This window comes from Leopardus geoffroyi, chromosome B2 (assembly GCF_018350155.1).
Source record: "Leopardus geoffroyi isolate Oge1 chromosome B2, O.geoffroyi_Oge1_pat1.0, whole genome shotgun sequence".
Lineage (NCBI taxonomy): Eukaryota > Metazoa > Chordata > Mammalia > Carnivora > Felidae > Leopardus > Leopardus geoffroyi.
The window spans coordinates 92306382-92326415 of NC_059332.1; the positions used below are offsets into that span (position 1 = coordinate 92306382).

The window sequence follows — 20034 nt, forward strand, 5'->3', positions numbered from 1 at the left end:
CTTATGTGCTTATTAAGCTAGTGATTTATAAAGAAGGCATATGATTACATTTTCTTCTGTAAACTGTGCTATGTCTTAACTAAGGAAATTGATTTTTTAGAATTTAAGTATATTTCATAAGCTAAACGTTGCACAGTAAAGAGGCAAACACATTTCACTCCAAATGTATGACTCTTTTCCTAAAGACATTATGTCTCTGTGCCTCCCTTTAGCACTTATACAGGTCACTAATGTAAAAAAAAGCTAAAGCCCCAATAAATTCAGGGAAAAGCAATCCTTCAAAATTAAAGCATATTAAAAGAACAAGTTTGAAGACAATGGTAATATACAATAGTTAAGCCGTTTTAACTGGATGTATTTACCTTAGACCACTCCCAAATAAATATTTTTAAAGTGGTTGAAATATATTCACTACATTAAAGGCCAAAAATCATTTGGATGGACAAATCTTAGAATTTCTTGGTGAAGGAAGAAAACAGACTTTCCAAAATATTAATGTTTCATATTCAACCTTTGAAGACCAAGAAAATAAAAGTAAAATTGTTATTGTCATAATCTCTATTATAAAGCAACGAACAACCATTGGGGCTAACATGAGACGTCTTGATATTAAAACCAGAGAATGCATTTTCCCATTGTGTACTTTTGAGTTGGGTCATATTATAAAACAAGGTTTTTGGGATTTTTAATATTATGAAGCAATATGAATGGAAGGGTAAATAAAGCGTGGAGGAAATTAAAGTTGTGTTGACATGTTTTTAAACTGATATGCTTCCTATCATCCTGTGGTTTAAAAAGCTGCTGATGAGCAGCTGCCTACATAAAAATCCACAATCTGATAGAAATTAAAGCAGGGAAATGTACATGGAGAAAAGAAGAGTAAAGCACATATATTTGGGTCTGTTTCTTCAAAACAGGCCAGTTGACCCTATTTTACCTCATAATATAATCTCAAACATAGATCTCAAGATACACTCAAAGGATTTCTTTCGAATTCATGATTTTGAATAAGGTATTCCCAATGTATAACTGTATATACTCTTTTCCAGCATTTAAACAGCTGTGAAAATGCTGTTCATCTTTCAGTAGAGAAATGTGATGTGGTTGATTACAGAGTGCTGAGGTACACTGGGACTTGTACGAAATATAACTATTCATATTAAGCTCATCAGAGCTCAACTCTGATGGCTTTATATAATAATAATAATAATAATAATAATAATAATTACATAAAATATTTTTGTGCTACTTTGCTTTTCAACTTCAGCCATACTATCCTATGTGAGAATTGTTTTATCCCTTCCCCCCTTCTTTTTTCTCTCACATTCTTCCCCCACCCTTTTACGATTCTTTGTCTTTGAGGTGCTAAACATTCTGGCCTGCCATTTTCCTTTGAGCTTTCACTCATGTGAAATATTTTTACAATTGTTATCAATATATAACATTTAATATGAAATTTGGAGGTGTTTTTAAATTCAACAAACCATTAAACAGAAGTTATGAGAATAATTATGCTTCTAGTAGCTTACATTTGTGCCTTGCTTTCCCAGTTAAAAAGTGAACTCATATACCTCATCTCATTTCATCATTGCATACTCTAGTTAGCCTGATTAGTTTTTGCATTTTGTTTATACACATTCCATACTAGGAGCATAGATTGCCTTATGTATTGCCCTCATCAGGAATATTAGTTCCTCTGCTGCATAAGTGGATGCCTAGTGACTATGTTGGTAATTCAGAAGACAAATAGACTGTAAGCACAGAATAACTGTGTTTCATTCCCAAAGTACCTGTTAGAGCAAACTAATCAGTAAGTGATGCCTGTTAAGAAAAAAAAAAGGCAGGCATTTCTTTTCATAGTCATTTTCATCTCTGAACACATTCAATAATTAAAATGCTGAAATGTAATAACATGAGAAAAAATAATCTATTTAGCTTCAAAATGAAGGACCATAAATTAAAAAAAAATCTGCTTTGCCTAAAGGATCTTTAAAATTGACATTTTAGTTTCCCAAGTAAGTCATTTCTAAAACATTAACAATTTAAATGATGTCATCATAATGAAAAAGATTATTAAAGATTAATTTTGAAAGCCTGATCCTTTCATAAATACTAAGAATGCTTGCATTTGTTCTGAAACTGTAATAATGTGTCACTAAACTAAATAAGGATCCTCGTAAAAGTTGTATTTGTCAATATATTTTGTATGTCTACCATATGAAAATCACAGCATTGAATACTTTCGGTTTCAAAGGAACACAAATACTCAAGGAGCTTGTTTCTTTTTTGGAGAAACAATTTTTTAAAAGGTCAAGAAAAGTGTTGATAAGAAAATACTTGTCAAATTTGTTGTGAATGCTATACCCATTCAAAGGCAATTGATCAGAAATTGTGAAGGATGACATAGAACATTAATTTGGAAATCTTGGGTGGTGTAACAGCTGAAGTAATATAATAGAAGGAGTTTTAGGAGGTGCAGACTCTAGAGACTGAGCAGATAAAGAATTCTTGGGGGAAAAGTGACAAGAAGCAGTAAGAGCTAAAAGAGACAGTTGCTCAATGATTTTGATTACTCTGGAAACTCAAAATAGGAAGAGAGAAGTGTCTTTTCAATAAAGTGATGCTGTGAGCTTTGGTGATTTTAATTTCAGTTATTGTAGCTTTAAGTTCTAAAATATACATTTGGTTCTTATTTTATAGTTTCAAGTCCTTTGGTAGAATTTTTTATTTTGTCCTTTATTTCCTTGATCATATTAACCATATTTATTCTGAAGTCTGCTAGAACGATTGCATTATCTGGATCACTTATAAATCTATACTTAATGACTGTTGTTCTTCATAGTCTTTGTTTTTTTAAGTTTATTTACATTGAGATACAGCGACAGCACAAGAGGGGGAGGGGCAGAGAGAGAATGAAAAAGAGAATCCTAAGCAAGCTCCATTCTGTTAGCAAGGAGCTGGACACAGCGCTCAAATTGACGAACCACAAAATCATGACTTGCACTTTAAGGAAAGGCATTTATGGAAAGTTAATCCTGGATCATTGGATCTAGGCCTGGACCACAGGGTCCTTAAACTGAGATCTGTAGATCTAACTCGAAGGATCCCTGAACATGGATGGGAAATATTATGTTTTCATTTTCACCAATCTCTAACAAAAATTTAGCACTCTTTCCATTATGATGATTACAACTTACAGTAATATGATTACAAACTAATGCTTTGTCACCAATAGAAATCATAGGTATTTTGATATAACAATACATATGTTGCAGATATCTAAACACATTAGGTACATTCATCACTACTTAAAAATGCAGTAGTAAATAAGTATGAATCTTTATGCATTTTCCTTTCTTTGGAAAAAGGTTAGCCTCAAAACCGGTCTCCTGATCTCTGTCTTTTCCTCACAAGTGATTCTTTATGTTACTGCTATCTATGTATTTGTACTATATATGCAGATATAGAGCTATACTATAGACATACTATTTATAGATACACACTATCATATATCTATACTACTATATGGATATGTGTTTGTTGAATAAGTCAATGAATGGCCATCAGAAATTCAAAAATTTTCCATAAACAGTAGATTTGTATAGAGGTACAAAGTTAGAAAAAGTAACCTAATATGAAAGTTTAAAAAACAAAACAAAACAAAAAAACAACACCTGGATAAGTGTAGACCAGATCAACTAGAACAGAAAATTCTCTTGTCAGAATACTAGAAGAGATATTAAAAAGCTAACTCCAGATGTTAGATGTATAAAGTACCATATTAAAGCATAGGTACTTTATTCCTTAGCTAATGTAATGCTAGCAAATATTTCTGAGAAAGAAGGAAATAATAAAATAAAAAGTGTTTTAAAAAAGTAATTTGCTAGCAGTTTACTGAATGAATTGGAATTTAGAAGGTTGTTTAAATTATACCAGTTACATTTATTGTAATTTGCAAAATGTAGGTGACTATATCTAGTTATAACAATGTTGTGGTGGATAAGTTTAGGAATCCCCTGGGCTTACACCAACGGGTTAACAAGGCATAAAGAAATTACAAAGTCATAAAATGCTCACACCTGAATTTGGGTAAAACAGATTGGCACTCCAAGAATAGGGGGTTGTAAAGACACTCTGAGAATAGGGAGGCACAAAAGTGCCAGGGATAGGGAGGTGCAAAGGTACCCCAAAATAGGGAAGGGATATAGAGCCCCCAAAAATAAAGAGAGAGGCAAAGGCCTGAAATAGAAATGGCACAAAAGTGTCCAATACATAGGAATAACAAGATTAGATATTCAGGGTGAAAGCACCCCCAATTTAGTACTATTGCAGAAAGCTGCTTTCATAGGAGAATAGGGCCAGGTTAGGTAAACTGGTGAACTGGACTATGGACTGCTGAACTGTAGGCAAAGCAGCCTGGGGTGGAGATGGTTAACAAAAGAAAAGGTGTCTTATTAACCCTGAGGTTATTTCCCCCATCTGTCTCAACCCCTAGGCTAGCAAAGATAAACAGGCATGGCGCCTCCTGTCTGCTGTTAACAACCATCTACCCATCTGCCTGGCACCCAGATTTTGTTTTATATTGACCCAAACCCCAAACACTGTATATCTTCAAAACCCCCTTTCCCCCTTCATGTCCCCAAGTTAATGTTCACACTTTCTTTGTCTCTTTGTGCACCCCCATCATGTTTGTAAGCCTTCTGATCTGAATAAATATGGGGCAAGGACCCTTATTTGGGGCTCTTGTCTTTTTCCTGGACATTAGCCATCTCTTGTTTTAATCCTGTGTCCGCTCTTTTGCTAGCCAAAAGAGAACTTTATCCTTAGAGTCTATGACACAATGTGAAGAGGGAGACCCTTTTACAGATAGGATGTAAATAATCTCAATTTTGTTTCTTAGTTTTTTCCATTTTCTTCTTCTTTTTCTATTTTTATTCTCAATATAATTTGAATATAATAAAATTTCATACTGCTCAAGACTGCAATGAGATGTATTGGGTAGATGTATTAACGTTCTATAGCCACTGTGATAAGTTATACCAAATTTAGTGACTTAAAACACCATAAATCTTACAGTTCTGTAGATCAGAAGTCTGATATAGATCTCACAGGCTAACATTAAGGCATTGTTATGGTGCACTCCTTTCTGGAGTGAGACTATAGTATCCATTTCTTTGTCTCTTGTTTGTTTGTCCTAGTGGTTCCATTTTCCTTGACACATGGCCCCTCCTTTCATCATCAAAGTTTGCTGTATTGTGCCAGTCTTCATGCTGCCATTTCTGATTTTCCCTTCGAATTCCTTCTTCTACTTTTAAGGACCCTGTGATTACAATAGGTCCACAAAAATAATTCCAGATAACCTCCATTTTAAGATTAGCTGATTAGCAACTTTATTGAAAAACCGAAAAGCTTAAAACACTTAGTGATAATACCTACCTTTTTTCATTTACTGCATTTGACAGAGATTAACCTTTTAAAATTTTACTGGCGAAACATTTACACATTTTAATTATTACACTTTTTGATGAATTATAGTGTAAATAATCTCCAGATTTTGTCAAAATATTGTCTTTATTCTTTGATCACATCAGGTGCCAAGCCCACTCCACCCCGTGCGCGTGGCTAGAGCAGATACTTCCTCAGAGGGACGCAGGAGTGAGGTCTGTTCAAAATATCAGCAAAAACAAATACACTAAAGTTTTTGTTCGTTCGTTTGTTTGTTTTAAATCTCACTGCAAAATCAAAAAGATTGATCTAAAGAGTTGAGTCATTACACTCATTCCATTATGACCTACAGTAAGTGTTAGGGAGTGGACACAGTCTGATAAATTATGGGTGCATTAAATGGTAACATTTCGTGAAGGAGGCTCTAAACTTTCTTAGCAGAAACTAGTTAGGAAGTGTCTGCATTTCCAAGCTTTAGATTCTGCAGTCTCTTCTTAAAGACAAAGAGGTCTTGGGGCTCCTGGGTGGCTCAGTTGGTTAAAAGTCCGACTTCAGCTCAGGTCATGATCTCACAGTCCATGAGATCGAGTCCTGCGTCAGGTTCTGTGCTGACAGCCCAGAGCCTGGAGCTTGCTTTGGATTCTGTGTCTCCCTCTCTCTCTGCCCCTCCACTGCTCATGCTCTGTCTCTCTCTGTCTCAAAAATAAATAAAAAATTAAAGACAAAGAGGTCTTTAATGGTTTAGTGCTTAGTGTTCTCAGCACAACAATGCAATTTAGTTCACAAGGTGTTTTGGCAGCTCTCAATCTGAGCAAGAATAAGAGCTTTTGAAAAATAAGGCTTTAAGGAAGCTTGCCATTTTAGGGCTAAATTCTAATGTAATGTGAAAGTGTAAAGTCTTACACTTTAAAGAAAACCTAAAAATTACTGATTGGTTCAAAATGATTTTAGAGAAAAACTAAACTATAACAAAAACTTGGCATTGGGTGGGAAAGCTCCACTGTCTTTGAGCAAAGTGTAAAAAGGTTCCAAGGAGGACAGAGCAGGAGAAGGGCCAGACATTTCTAACAGTAGGCATTTTCTCTTCCTCTTTCTTGACAGGAGAGGGGCAAAGAACTGCCAGAATAGCTTCACCAAACCCTATCTTGAGGCCTCACAGGTGTGAAAACCGAGCACTCCAGGTATTTTACAACATCATCTCCCTAGCCATGGTCACTTCCTACAGGTAGGTGATGGGAATCGGCTTCTTCTCCTTTAGTTTCTCAATCATGTCTTTGTTGTCCCTGAGATCAGGTTTAGTCCCCACCAGGATGATGGGGGTGTTGGGTCAGTGGTGTCGCAGTTCAGGGTACCACTTTGCTTGAACATTTTCAAAAGATGCAGCACTCACAAAAACAAATTAAGAATTCATCTTTTTGCAGACAGGATCGGGGACATAATCGGTCATAATCTAACTGTCCAGCTGTATCCCATAAACTCAGATTTCACCGGTGTTCCATCTACCATACACTAGCTGAGTAGTTGTAAAAGACAGCGAGGATATATTCTCTAGGAAATACGCTGGTTGTGTAACTAACTGAACAGTAGGCAAGTTTTATCTACAGCTTTGTCTCCTGCCACCACTTAGAGGCTGGGAGCTGAGGTAAGAAGCGGTGGGCCTAGGGCTCAGCTTGCAGGACAGTCTAAGGCTGGAGGCAGCAAAGTGTGGGGGTGCTGGGCTACCTTGCCCTACATTGTGGAGGGAATCCTAAAACCAGCCTAATTAGCAATATTTCAATGTTTCTTTTATTAATTCTTTTTATATAAGGTGAATAAATAAAATGGTTATATCTATATTTTTAACACTTATTGCATATAGTGTCTTGATCGTATATTTTTCTAACCAATCCGGAAAAAATATCTGAAAATGAATAATAAATGATTTCAAAATCATTAAATAAATGATTTAATGATTTCGAAAGTAAAGTAAGCTAATATTTACTTAATGTTACTTTCTATATTGTATCTGAGTAAGGCTTAAAGTCATAGAAAGATTTCTGAAATTGATTAAACACTCAATATATCATTTATTCCTTTATTACAATCTATTACTAATCAATTCTGATGAACCATTGGCACTAACAATGCTAATTACAATTTTGGAGGATGTTATTAGGGAGTTTGTGAAGTAAAGAGATTGCCAAATGAGTTTGTTTATTTCAACCATCCAATTTTAACAATTTAGTATGTGGTATTTTGATAATCACCAAATGCAAATAGATAAGTAGTATAAATTTAATTACAGTCAGCTGATGCATCTTACTTTCATCTGATGCATTAAAATATCAAATAATATTTTACTTTATGTTCTTGTGTCAGGATGAATTGCTTTATTATGTTCAGATACATGCACACAAATATTCTGGGGAAGTTAAATTACATAGGTTTACAAATGTCTGCAAAATGAGATACATACATGAGTCACTTTTGAGATGGAAGGTATTGAGATATTGCTATGTAGAAATCTGGTTTTTGAGATTGTTTATTGAATCATCTGGAATTGATGACTGTATTATCAGTGGCTTTCAAACAAAGATATATTTTCTCTCATTACATTTAGACTGCAAGTTTGCTGAGCTTTAGTGCTATGTGTTTTCAATGGGATCAACACTATTGAGGCATGCTGGCTTTGGAACAGATGGAAAAGTTCAAGTAAGCTACTGAAACATGTAATGAGTGTTAAAGGTTCTCCTCAAAACTGTCATATGTCACTTCTACTCAAATTCTTACGCCAAACAAATTCTCATGACCAAGCCTGACAAGAACAGGAAAGCCCTGCAAGTTACATGGCAATGGGCAGCGATGTGCAATCATCTCAGAATAAACATAATAGAAAATTAAAATATAAGCAAGCTGCCTTTCTTGGTCCCTAAGTTTCTCTTTCTGCCGTCAGCAACAAAAATTCATACTGCTATATACAATGCATCCCAAATCTCCTACCCAACTTAAGTGTTTTGCTAGACTCACAGAAATAAAGAATATTTGATTTGTAAATAGTTTTTTTAAATGTTTATTTATTTATTTTTGAGGGGGGAGGAGAGAGAGAGAGAAGAAGACAGAAGATCTGAAGCAGGCTCTGCAATGAGAGCCAGATGTGGGGCTGGAACTCATGAACTGTGAGACCATGACCTGAGCCGAAGTCGGACGCTTAACCAACTGAGCCTTCCAGGTGCCCCATGATTTGTAAATGGGTTTTGATACCATCTAGTCAATCCCACATTCATGATTAAGAATCAGAGAATTAAACATATTTCCTTGATGTCCTCATGTCAGGGGATAGTATGACTAGAACATAGTTTCCTTGTCTCTAAATGTTTTTTTTTTTCCTTTGCACAAGATCTTTGCCCTTAGAACATTTTCCAACCCGAAAAGAGCAGATTAGACATATATGTGCAAAGACTTTGTATGAAGAGAAAACTAACACCTCAACAGAGAATTAGAAGGAGCATGTATGGGAGCCTTTGGCAGAAAGGAATTGGCTTTATATAGTTCCACTTAAGTCAGGTGCATGAGCTTGATAGGATCTGAAATGAATGGTTAAACAACTGTCCTGCAGTCTTCCTCTAACCTCAAGAATGCCTGAGAATTTGACTTTCCCTTATAATCCATCTTGTACTCCTTACTCATGCAATATATAGGAATGTATCAGACACAAAATAAATGACAATCCTGTTGAGGTTGCCATGTAGCCATCTGGCTGCTCAGATTGATAATTTACGATGTAGAATTGACAAGTAACCAGTAACTGATGGAATGTTGCTAAACCAGAGAGTAGGAGCTAGTCATATCATTATTAGAAGGCTGTGTGCCCACATAAGACCTAAAGAGATGCCGGAGATGACAATTCCCTAAACTGAGGAGTTCCTTATCCACTTGGCTGCGTCTCTCTTGATCAGGTGTGTCTCACTGCCAAGTAATGAAGACAATCAGAAGCTGCCCTGAAAGTCAGGACACATCTGCCATTCTGTTGTGTGTGCTCATATTGGCTGTCCTCTATGTTTCATTAAAACTACATAAACCTGGTCTACTGTGTCCCAGGAGTGTGCACATTTGTTCAAGCCCAAGACTACTGCTGCTGGTAGAGAATAGTGGGCATTTCAACATATATGTCATTAGTTTGAAGGTGATTTTATAAATATTTCTGGCTTTCTCTCCTAAATTATATGAGATATTCACCAAATAGCACATGTCACTACAGTATCACACAAAATTTAAAGTTTAGTAACTTTGATTCACATTTAAGCTCATCCACTTACTAGATGAGTTTAAAAGTTACTTAGCCCACTTGATTCTCAATATCCTGACCTACAAAATATTACTTTTATCTTTGCTGGTAAATAGAGTTTATTTGATTCATTCTGATGCTTAGTTGATGCTCATCAAGTGGTAGCTATTATCTACTGATCTTAGTTTTCTGCAATTTTAAGATAAAAAATATACACATGTATACATAAATATTTTTTCCTGTTTCCCATTTTATCCATTGGGTTTGGTTAGGTTCAGTAATAGAGTGCACAAAACTTCCAATATTTAATTGATGATTCTCATAGTAACATTAGATAGCTAATTAGTGTCAGAATCAAAATAGAGAGGCAGCTGGGTGGCTCAGTCCGTTAAGCGTCCAACTTCAGCTCTGGTCATTATCTCACAGTTCGTGGGTTCGAACCCCATGTCGGGGTCTGTGCTGACGGCTCAGAGCCTGAAGCCTGCTTTGGATTCTGTGTGTGTCTCTCTCTCTCAAAATAATAAATAAACGTTAAAAAATAAGAAGAATCAAAATAGAAAGGTGATTTTTAATTCAAAACAAATCAAATTCATTTTCCATCAAAACATACTGCCTCATTTTGAAAAAAAAATTAGCAACACTATTTTTGCAAGAATAAATTTTAAAGTATGCATATAACTGAATAATGAAGGTTTTGTAAAGTTTTCTCATCAGTTGTGTTAATTATCATGATGAAATAATTTAAGTCAGAAAAATTATTACAACTAAAAATTCAGTTATCTTATGATTATTTTTACTTTTGCATATTCCACCACATAATTGTGATTACAGGTAGAAAGTTGTTTGTGCTGAACACTTCATTATGGTTGCTGCATGTTTAGAGAAATCCTGTCACAAAAAAGGAGAAATAATTTTTTGCAGATTTGACCTTGGAGAGAGTTTGAGATTGAAATATATGACATCTGTGAGGCACTCTGAGATCTTTGAAGTAGGAGTTGTAATATAATGTAATATCACAGAAATCTAAGAGATTATGAATAGAGCAATGTATTAAAGACGGTTTATCCTTCAACAGATAAATCTTTGACAGAGCCCCAGGCGACTGCTGGGAAGCTGGCACCACAGTCAGTTGTACTCCTGACGAGAGAGATGTAACAGCTACAGAACTACTTCTTATGTGTTTCTTTTTATTTTTTATGACTCTGATACTGATGGAGAGAAAGAGGAAAAATGATTTAAATAAACCAAGAATTAATATGCTACTTTCCTGAGTTTTTTTGAACACTTAGCCGTTTAACCATTCCACAAAGTAAAAAAAAAAAAAAAAAATGGAACCAGTAATTTTAAAATGCAAAATTGTATGCTTGATTAAGTTTATAGAATATTTTCTGAACTACATTTTACACATGAATGCTACTATAAACAATATATAGTTTTTATCCCAGAAAAGAGCCCCAATATAAAACTCCAATACCAGAGAAGCTATTTTCAACTTGAAAGTGCATTATAAAATTTCATATTAGTGTATCTTGGTTGGCATTGAAACAAATGTTTGTAGTTTGGGGATTTTATTTTTATCATTTGTGCAGTTCTAATTAATTTTAGGATTTATAGTGTGTAATAAAATGCAATAGACAGAGATGAGGGAGTATTTTTCAACATGCATTTTATCTAAAATTTACTATAAGCAACTACTTGTTCATTAAATCAGCTTGTTTCCCTCCTTTTTTATTCTTTTTATTTTGCCACTGCTAAATTTTACATTTAGGGTAAATTTTACATTGTTTAAATATTAAAAAAAGATTTTATATGGGTACCAAACTAAATGCAAAATACTACACAGATCAAATGCAAAATATTATATAGTGTATGCTCTAAAACAGGTAAGCTTTGAAATCTGAAAGAGTTGATTTGATAGACATTTGTTTCTTGTTCATGGTGTTTCTGATAGAAGTTTACGGAATCAAGTATGTGGGAAAGTTTTCTGGTTTACATAGACATCCTGGAATGCAGGCTGATGAAAGCTCAGGCTCTTTCAGCTTGTGAATTCTGAATTTGTCCTGTGTATTAATATCCAACCAGCACATTAGGCAAGGTAGATGGTGAATGAAAATGCATGGAAATTTTTTATTGGACAGAACTGGAAGAGCTGTAGATCACTGCTGCCCATATTTCATTGACCAAAATTTAACCACATAGTCATAAGTACCTACAAAGGATGTTAGAAAAATGTATGGTCTAACTTTATGCAAGGATTTAAGAAGCATAGTTTGAGGGCAGATATTCTCTGTCACAGAAAATGTAAGTACCTTACTCAATGTCATATAGCTAATATAGACAGGACTCACAACTGATGCTTTCTGAGCCAGTAAAAAATACATCTATCTTTTAATAATTTATTTGGTGTTTTAGTGCTTTCCAGCTAGTAAAGAGGGTTCACTTTTGTTATTGTGTTTAATTTACACTCTAATTCTATGTGAAAGTGATATTATTATCACAGAAATTTGTATTAGGAGGTATCAATAACACAAACTGTTTAGGCAAACAGGGATGGATGTAATTCCTTGTTCTATCACTTGCCAGCTATTAATTTGGTGCAAATTACTTAGACTTTATCATATATACTTTCCTTAGAGGTTTAAAAACCACCAACATAGGTACCTAGGAAAAATATAACAAAACATAGGCAAAGCGTATAGACAGACCACAAAAAGATAATTGAAACTTTAGAAATAGAACCGAACATATATAGTCACCGGATTTATGACAAAAGTGCCACTGAAATTTGGAGAGGAAAGAATATTTCTTTCAGTAGTCATGGAACAGTTAAATATTTGTATGGAATGTAATGAACTTTTATTACAACTCAAATAGAAAAAATAATTTGAGTGGATTATAGACCTTAATAAAAAACATAAAATACAATGTTTCTAGAATTAAACTTTCTAAAATATTGTTATGACCTTGGTGTAGATGAAATTTCTTAAATTGAATATAAAACGCTAAATATAAAAGAAAAAGTATTTTGAATTTTATTGTGATTAGTAACTTTTTCATAAATAGACGACATTACCAAGATGGCAAAGACAAACCACATATAAGAGGGTATGAGTGATAGGTATATTTGACATAGAATATGTACTTCAAATAGATAAAGATCTTTACAAATAAAAAATAAATAAAACATCATAATAAAAAATGGGCACAATTTAAATAAACACTTTACATCCGAGAACATTCAAGTGGTCAGATTTAGAGTTGCTCAGTAACACACTGATTAGGAAAATGCAAATTAAAATCTCAATTATGTGCCTATACACACTCACCAAGATGGCTACAATTAAAAGTACTGTAAGTTTCAAGTATTAATGACGGTGTGGAGGGCTTGGAGCGTCTATACATTAGTGTAACTGTTTTGGAAAACTGGGTGTTTACAAAATGTTATACATTTGGTAGCTGGTCTCCAAAGACGGTCTCCTAATCCTAGCATTCAAACCTTATCTTCATTGTTCTTGAATTGGCCTGGCCTTTGCAACTGGTTGGAACAGTTGAGTAGGCAGATATGATGTTTTGAGGCTTCCAAGTCTTGGCCATCAGAAGCCTTTGCAATAATCTGCTGGATATCCTGGAATGCTTATTTTGGGCATTCCCTCATAGATCCCAGTGTCCATTCTGTGAGAATCTCAAACAACATATAGAAGCAAATGTAATGTGTAAATGATTTGTTTGAAATAAGTCCCAACTGACAAACAGTAGTAACTGTCTGTTATGATTGAGTCATTCTTAATACCTAGTGCAGTTGAGGCTTTAGATGATTCCAGACACAATCTAAAGACAGCAGCAATAATCACAACTATACATTTAAGTTAGTAATCTCATTCTTGATAAATTCTTAAAATATTACTTATGTCTCACAAAACACATGTACAAAGTATTTATACTAATATTACTCATTATATTTTAAAAATCAAAACAACTCAAATGTCAATCCAACAGCAGAACAGATAAATTATAACAAAGAAATTTAAAAATAATACTACTAAAAAGTACACAAACATGGAAAAATTTACATTATGTTCCAGTGGAAGAGGCTCTACGCAAAATAGTACATGTATTATGATTTTTTATACAAAGTTTAAGTACAGATAAAACTATTAAATAGTGTTTGAAGTCAGAATGATGGTTATGTTTGATGCTTGGGGGTCAGGACTGACTAAGAAGGGGCACAAGGGAACTCTTGGGTATGTGTATAAGTAAATATCCACTGAGCTGTATATACTTAAAACTAATACATTTAATTCAGTTTATCATATCCTTGTAATATTTCATTGAAAATGTTTAAAAATAAGAACAATTACATTATAAGAATATTGTGAACATTAAATTTGATTGTGGGTAAAAAAACATATACTAATATATACCAGTAAAGGAATATTTACTACTTCTGTTTCTCACTTCTCTATATTTGATAAACAAGGACATTAAATCTAAGGTTAAGTAGTCAAGGAGGTATAAAATGAGAGATCTTCGAAATAGCAACAATAAGAACAGAAGTGAAGGCTGACAAAACATAGTGACTATGGGGTAAGAGTAAAAACAAAGTTTCCCACACAATGTTTTATGTAGTTAACGAAGACAAAGGTGATATTATTAACCCAAACTGGAAAAACATGAACAGGAGTGGGAAGCTGGAGAATTAATAAATTGTGTTAAAGCTGGTATTGGCATTTGCAGTGGCAATACACCATTCAGTGAGATGTCAGGTATACCACAGACATTGAAGGCTGGGAGATAGTGGTGATGTCATAAATAAAGTGACTGTTTTTGGAGTTGATTGCATATTTGACAATTTTAAAGCCACAGTAATGGCTGAGATCTCTTTTTAAGGTGACTAGAAAGACAGCAATCTCAAGAAAAACATATTACATATTTTATATGTTCTTCTTTCCCAAGCCTTAATAAATTGGCATTAGAGGAGTAAAAGTGAACTGGAGATAGGAAAAAAGTGAATAAAATATTTAAAATGTTATTGAAAGATAAAAACTAGAAAAAAAGAATGTATATTGACTTTTGAGACCGAAAGAATTTGCATTCTAAGCAGGAAAAGGGAGAAACTAACATAGAAATCAGATCCTTTATAGAATCCCTAAGATATTTCAAACTTAAAGAAAACAGAGTATCACACACCAAGTAACAAGATACCTAAACTTCTGTGTCCTCCATAAAAAAAATGTGAGTTTTCCTCACAGAGGGAAATTGAACCAAAGGACTCCAGACATCATAGGACACCAAACTCAGAGGCATGGGACATGAGGTTTGAAGCTATAGTTAATGATATAATACAAATTTAGCTATTAAACTTTGGCATCATTTTCCAAATATATTTTACGTTCTTAACAAAAGTAGGCATACACAGGTAGTTCATGGTCCCCATCCCCAAATCTTGCAAAACAACTGCCCCAGGAAAAAGGCCATCACATCATGTCTGAGATATGACAGTCTCCAAACGAGAAGACTGGATCCCATGTAAAGTCACAGACATGTCCTTCATGTACTCTTTCACATAGGCACCGCCCTCACCTTTTCAGTGCCTTATCTTAAACAAAGAGAGCCAAAGACTACCAAACATTTAAATAGATCTTTAGGAATAAAGAACAAACTAAAATAAAGAGACAAACCACACATGTAGAAGGAAGAAAGCTGGTGCAGGAAGCAGAGCAAAACAATATACCGACCATATTTAGACAGATAAGATGTATTGTTTCCATAAAACAAGAAAATAAAGCCATCTTTAAAGTTTTGAGGGCAAGAAACACCTTGAAAGATTTAAAATATGGTAACTAGTGCTCGCTGCAGCAGCACATATACTAAAACTGGAACGCTACAGAGAAGATTAGCATGGCCCCTGTGCAAGGATGACACGCAAATTCATGAAGCATTCCATATAAAAACAAAAACAAAAAAAATTAAAAAAATAAATAAAAATATGGTAACTAAAATTTAGAAATAAAATTAGCAGAAGGGCTCAAAGATAAAAGAGCAAAAAAAAAAAAAAAAACACATGGAAAATAAAGAAGAAAAAAAACCACAAAAACACCCAAGGGGACCAAAATGGGGAACAAAAAGCAAAATAAATACATTTAGTGTATTTAATATGTAGTGACTAAAAGAAATGTATTTCATAAACTGAAATATTAGTCCAAATAATTAACAGCAAGAGATGAATAAAAATATTTTTAAGATGTGAAAAGACTGTCAATTTTGTATCCTATGTAGTCTTCCTTATGAATCAACTGAAGGATTCTGATTCAGAAAATTAAGCATGAAACTAAGAGAAAATAGGACATTTCTTTCAAAAAGAAATAAGCAATCAACAAGGGAGAATAGTAGAGAGGAATCCCAGACCACAACCTAGCCCCAGGCTTGTAAATCTACTTCCTGTTGCAGATTAGAACAGGAGATCTGTGGGCCTTGCAAGGACAGATTATCTCATAAGATTAGGCATTTGTAAAAAGGTAAGATATTTCTATGAATTTGAAAAGCTGATGCAGCAAATCAAGGAAAAAATAGTAATTGATAAAAAAAAAATAAGTAAACGGAAGTAAAAGAATTATTAACTCCAAGAAAACAATATGTTGTTAAGAATGAAAGATCAGTTCAGAAATGACTATTAATATTGTCACCATATTTTTCATATAAAAGTATATATATACATATACTGAGCTAGAAGGACAAAAACAGGAAGTAAAAAGCAAAAAACTTATGCTGTTTACCTTTTCATCATATAATTTAATAAAATAAAAATACATTTTACAACTTGATGTTATTTGTCAAGCAACTATGTCAAGCATAGAAGCTAAAGTTTACATTGCAGATGTTTGAGATAGTCTAGGAGGGAAAATTTAATTTACACTATAAAAATGTTTTCCCTTTACATTTAAAGAAGGATATCACAAAAGAGTAAATTTGCCACTTGAGATATATACATATGTATACATATATATATATATATATATATATATATATATATATATATTGAATTGCAGTTTATTTATAGTTTTCTTATTACCACAGGGAATGGTATTTGACAGAATACTGTAAATCCAAATAAAAAAATCTACAAATCTAAGGGAACATGTCTTCTCTGACTATGAATTTTTTTTGTCTTTGTGTTTTCTTTTGAACAGTAAGCACACACACACACACACACACACACACACACACACATATAAAAGATATATGAGAAAAATTAAAAGCCTAAATAATTGGAGGTATGGTTATAGAGTTCCATAGATGAGAAGGCACATATTAGAAAGCTCAATATTGTGAAGATGTCAACTCTCCCCAAAATGATCTAAAGATTTGATTCATTAATGATCTCAATAGATCATGTGTATGTGCATGTGTTTGTTTCCACATTTAAAGATCTGTGATTACCCTGGGCTCACTGGATAATTTGGGATAATCTTTCTATGTTAAAGTTAATTGATTAGCAACTTTAATTCCATCAGCATCAGATATATTCATATATCAAAATAACATACAACAATAAAAAAATGAACTACATGAAGCAATATGAAGGATTAATACTTATAATATTGAGTAAAAGATCCCAGGTTAAAAAAAAAGTACATACTATATGATTCTATTTATGTAAATAAGGTTCAAAAACTATCAGAACAAATCTAAGGTCCTAAATTCATAGTAGTTACCTTTGGCAAGAATATCTTCTGGAAAAAAAATGTAAAAGGCTTCTGAGATTTCTGATAATATTCTAAATGTAGCTGAGGTTCTAAAAAACAGTTAATGCTCTAAATGATTCAAAATTTAAGGATTCATTGAATATTCACTTAAGACTTATGTGATTGATTATGCAAATATTATGTATTACACTTATAAATTTTCTTTTTAATTTCATGTAAACCTAGAAAATGTGAAACACTAGGTTTATCTTGAGTTTTTCAGGAAAGGTCTGATAAAGGAGGTGAGAGTCTTAAAACATGACTGAATATAAAAATATATTTGGGGGGTGCCTGGGTGGCTCAGTTGGTTAAACTTCTAACTGTGGCTCATGTCATGATCTCATGGTTCCTGGGTTCAAGCCCCACATCAGGCTCTGTGCTGACAGCTCAGAGCCTGGAGCCTGCTTCGGATTCTGTGTCTCCCTCTCTTTCTTCCCCTCCCCTGCTCATGCTTTCTCTCTCCTCTCTCTCTCTTTCCTGAAAATAAATAAACATTAAAAAAAGTTTAAAAAATACATAATAGTCTTATATTTTATTTAAGTCTTATATTTTATATATTATTTTATACAAAAATAAAATTAGAATATAAATTTAGCTCATAGCAAACATTTTTTTTAAATTTATTTTGAGAGAGAGAGAGCATGGAAGCAAGGGAAGAACAGAGAGGGAGAGAGACAATCCCAAGCAGGCCCCCAGCTGTCTCCTTGGAGCCTGATGTGGGGCTCAATCTCATGGTGACGAGATCATGACCTGAGGCAAAACCCAAGGTCAGATGCTTAACTGACTGATGAATGCAGGTGTCCTGTAAATATTTTCTTTTCTTTAATATCTGTTTTTGATAAATGCATTAGTTTCTTATTTCCGCTGTAACAAGTTATCATAAACTCAGTAACAAAAATATTTTATCCTTTTTTTGAAATTAATTGTATATGTTTATTGATTTTTGAGAGAGAGAGAGAGAGAGAGAGAGCACAAGAGGGTCAGGGGCAGAGAGAGAGAGGGACAGAGAATTGAAGGGGATCCATGTTGACAGCAGAGAGCCTGGTGTGGGGCTTGAACTCACGAACTGTGAGATCATGACCTGGGCCAAAGTCAGACTTTAACCAGCTGAGCCACGTAGGCACCCCTATAGTATCCTTATTATCTTATGGTTCTGTAGGTTAGAAGTCTTATATGGGTCTAATGGGGCTAACATCCAGGTGTCAGGAAGACTGCATTTCTTTGTAGCAAATCTAGGAAAGAATCCAATTCCTTGTATTCTCCAGGTTTTAGAGGCTGCTCACCTACCTTTGAATTCTGATCTCTTTCCAGCATTAAAGTCAATAATATCTGGTGGAATCTTTCTCATTTAGCATCACTCAAGCACTGAAAGTTCTGCCTCTCTTTTTCCATTGAAGACCCTTAATTACATTGGACCCACCAGGATAATCTCCTTGTGTTAAGCAGTTGATTAACACCCTTAATTCTATCTGCTAACTTAGTCTTCCTTTGCTGTGTAAGGTAACATTCACAGGTTCCAGGGATTTGATTGTGGACATATCTGAGAGGCCATTAATATGCCTACCGTATTGGGCAGATGAGTTTACTCTTTGAAATTTAAATCTAGATTATCAAAGATGAACATGTCATAGTTCATTTACAAAATCTAATTTCGTTGTCAACTCTGGTTGCTCTCTATGGTTTAGGTGATTTTTTAGCCCATGCTTGTGGAAGATAAACTCTGCTACGAAATTTTAATATGAATCACTCTGACTTTTTTAGCATGAAAATATTTAAACAAATTGAGTAAAAGAATAAAAGATCTTAATATATCTATCCAGAAATGCTAATGTTGACCTTTATATTTCTGCTTCTTTGTTTACCAACTTGTTCATTGAGATTTATTTCTATTTTTCTAATCTCCCTGGTTTTAAATAGTTCATAAAAATTGTTAATCATAAAAATATACTATTGGAGTTATAAGAATATAATAATTATTTCAAAGACCTTTGGTTCCTTTATAAAGGCAAAATACATTTCTTTACATGAACCTGTATTAATATTTTTTATACTAGATAATCTCATACAGGTGTTTTTAAGAAAAATATGTTTCCTGAAGATCCCTGAAAATATTTGTATCTTGAAAACCAGACAGTTGTCACTCTGAAATTTTACTTTTATTTTCAATTTTAGTTAATTTTTACTCAGTTCTAACATAGAATTGACTAGAACTTCTCAATGAACAGTATCAAAAATGAGACAAAAGCCTGTAAAAAGTACTCTAGGTCCATAGTTATCATAGAAATATTATACCCAGAAAAGTGATGAATAATGTTAGTTTAGGCAACACTGAACAAGAGCATGTAGGGCTAACTCTAGAAAAAAGCTATAACTATATTTGAAAATAATAAGTAAATTCTTCATGTTGGTAAATTAATACCTCAGTTTTTGGAAAAAACAATTTACCTTCTGTTATATTTTCTTACCTTCTGTATGTTGGTGAATGTGTGTGTGTGTGTGTGTGTGTGTGTGCATGTGTGTATACATGTATACATGTATACATGTATTTTTTTCCTACCCAGAAACAGTGTAATAACAGTGGTA

At 33.7% G+C, this 20034-nt stretch overlaps 1 non-coding gene and 1 pseudogene across 1 annotated transcript; one reads left to right on the top strand and one right to left on the bottom strand.

Annotated features, from left to right (window-relative positions):
* Window positions 1-5129: 5129 nt before the first annotated feature.
* LOC123609936 lies at window positions 5130-18799 on the bottom strand (annotated as a pseudogene).
* On the top strand, window positions 15553-15659 carry LOC123609981. Its single transcript, XR_006718023.1, has one exon. It is a non-coding gene; the product is annotated as a U6 spliceosomal RNA (small nuclear RNA).
* Window positions 18800-20034: the final 1235 nt, after the last annotated feature.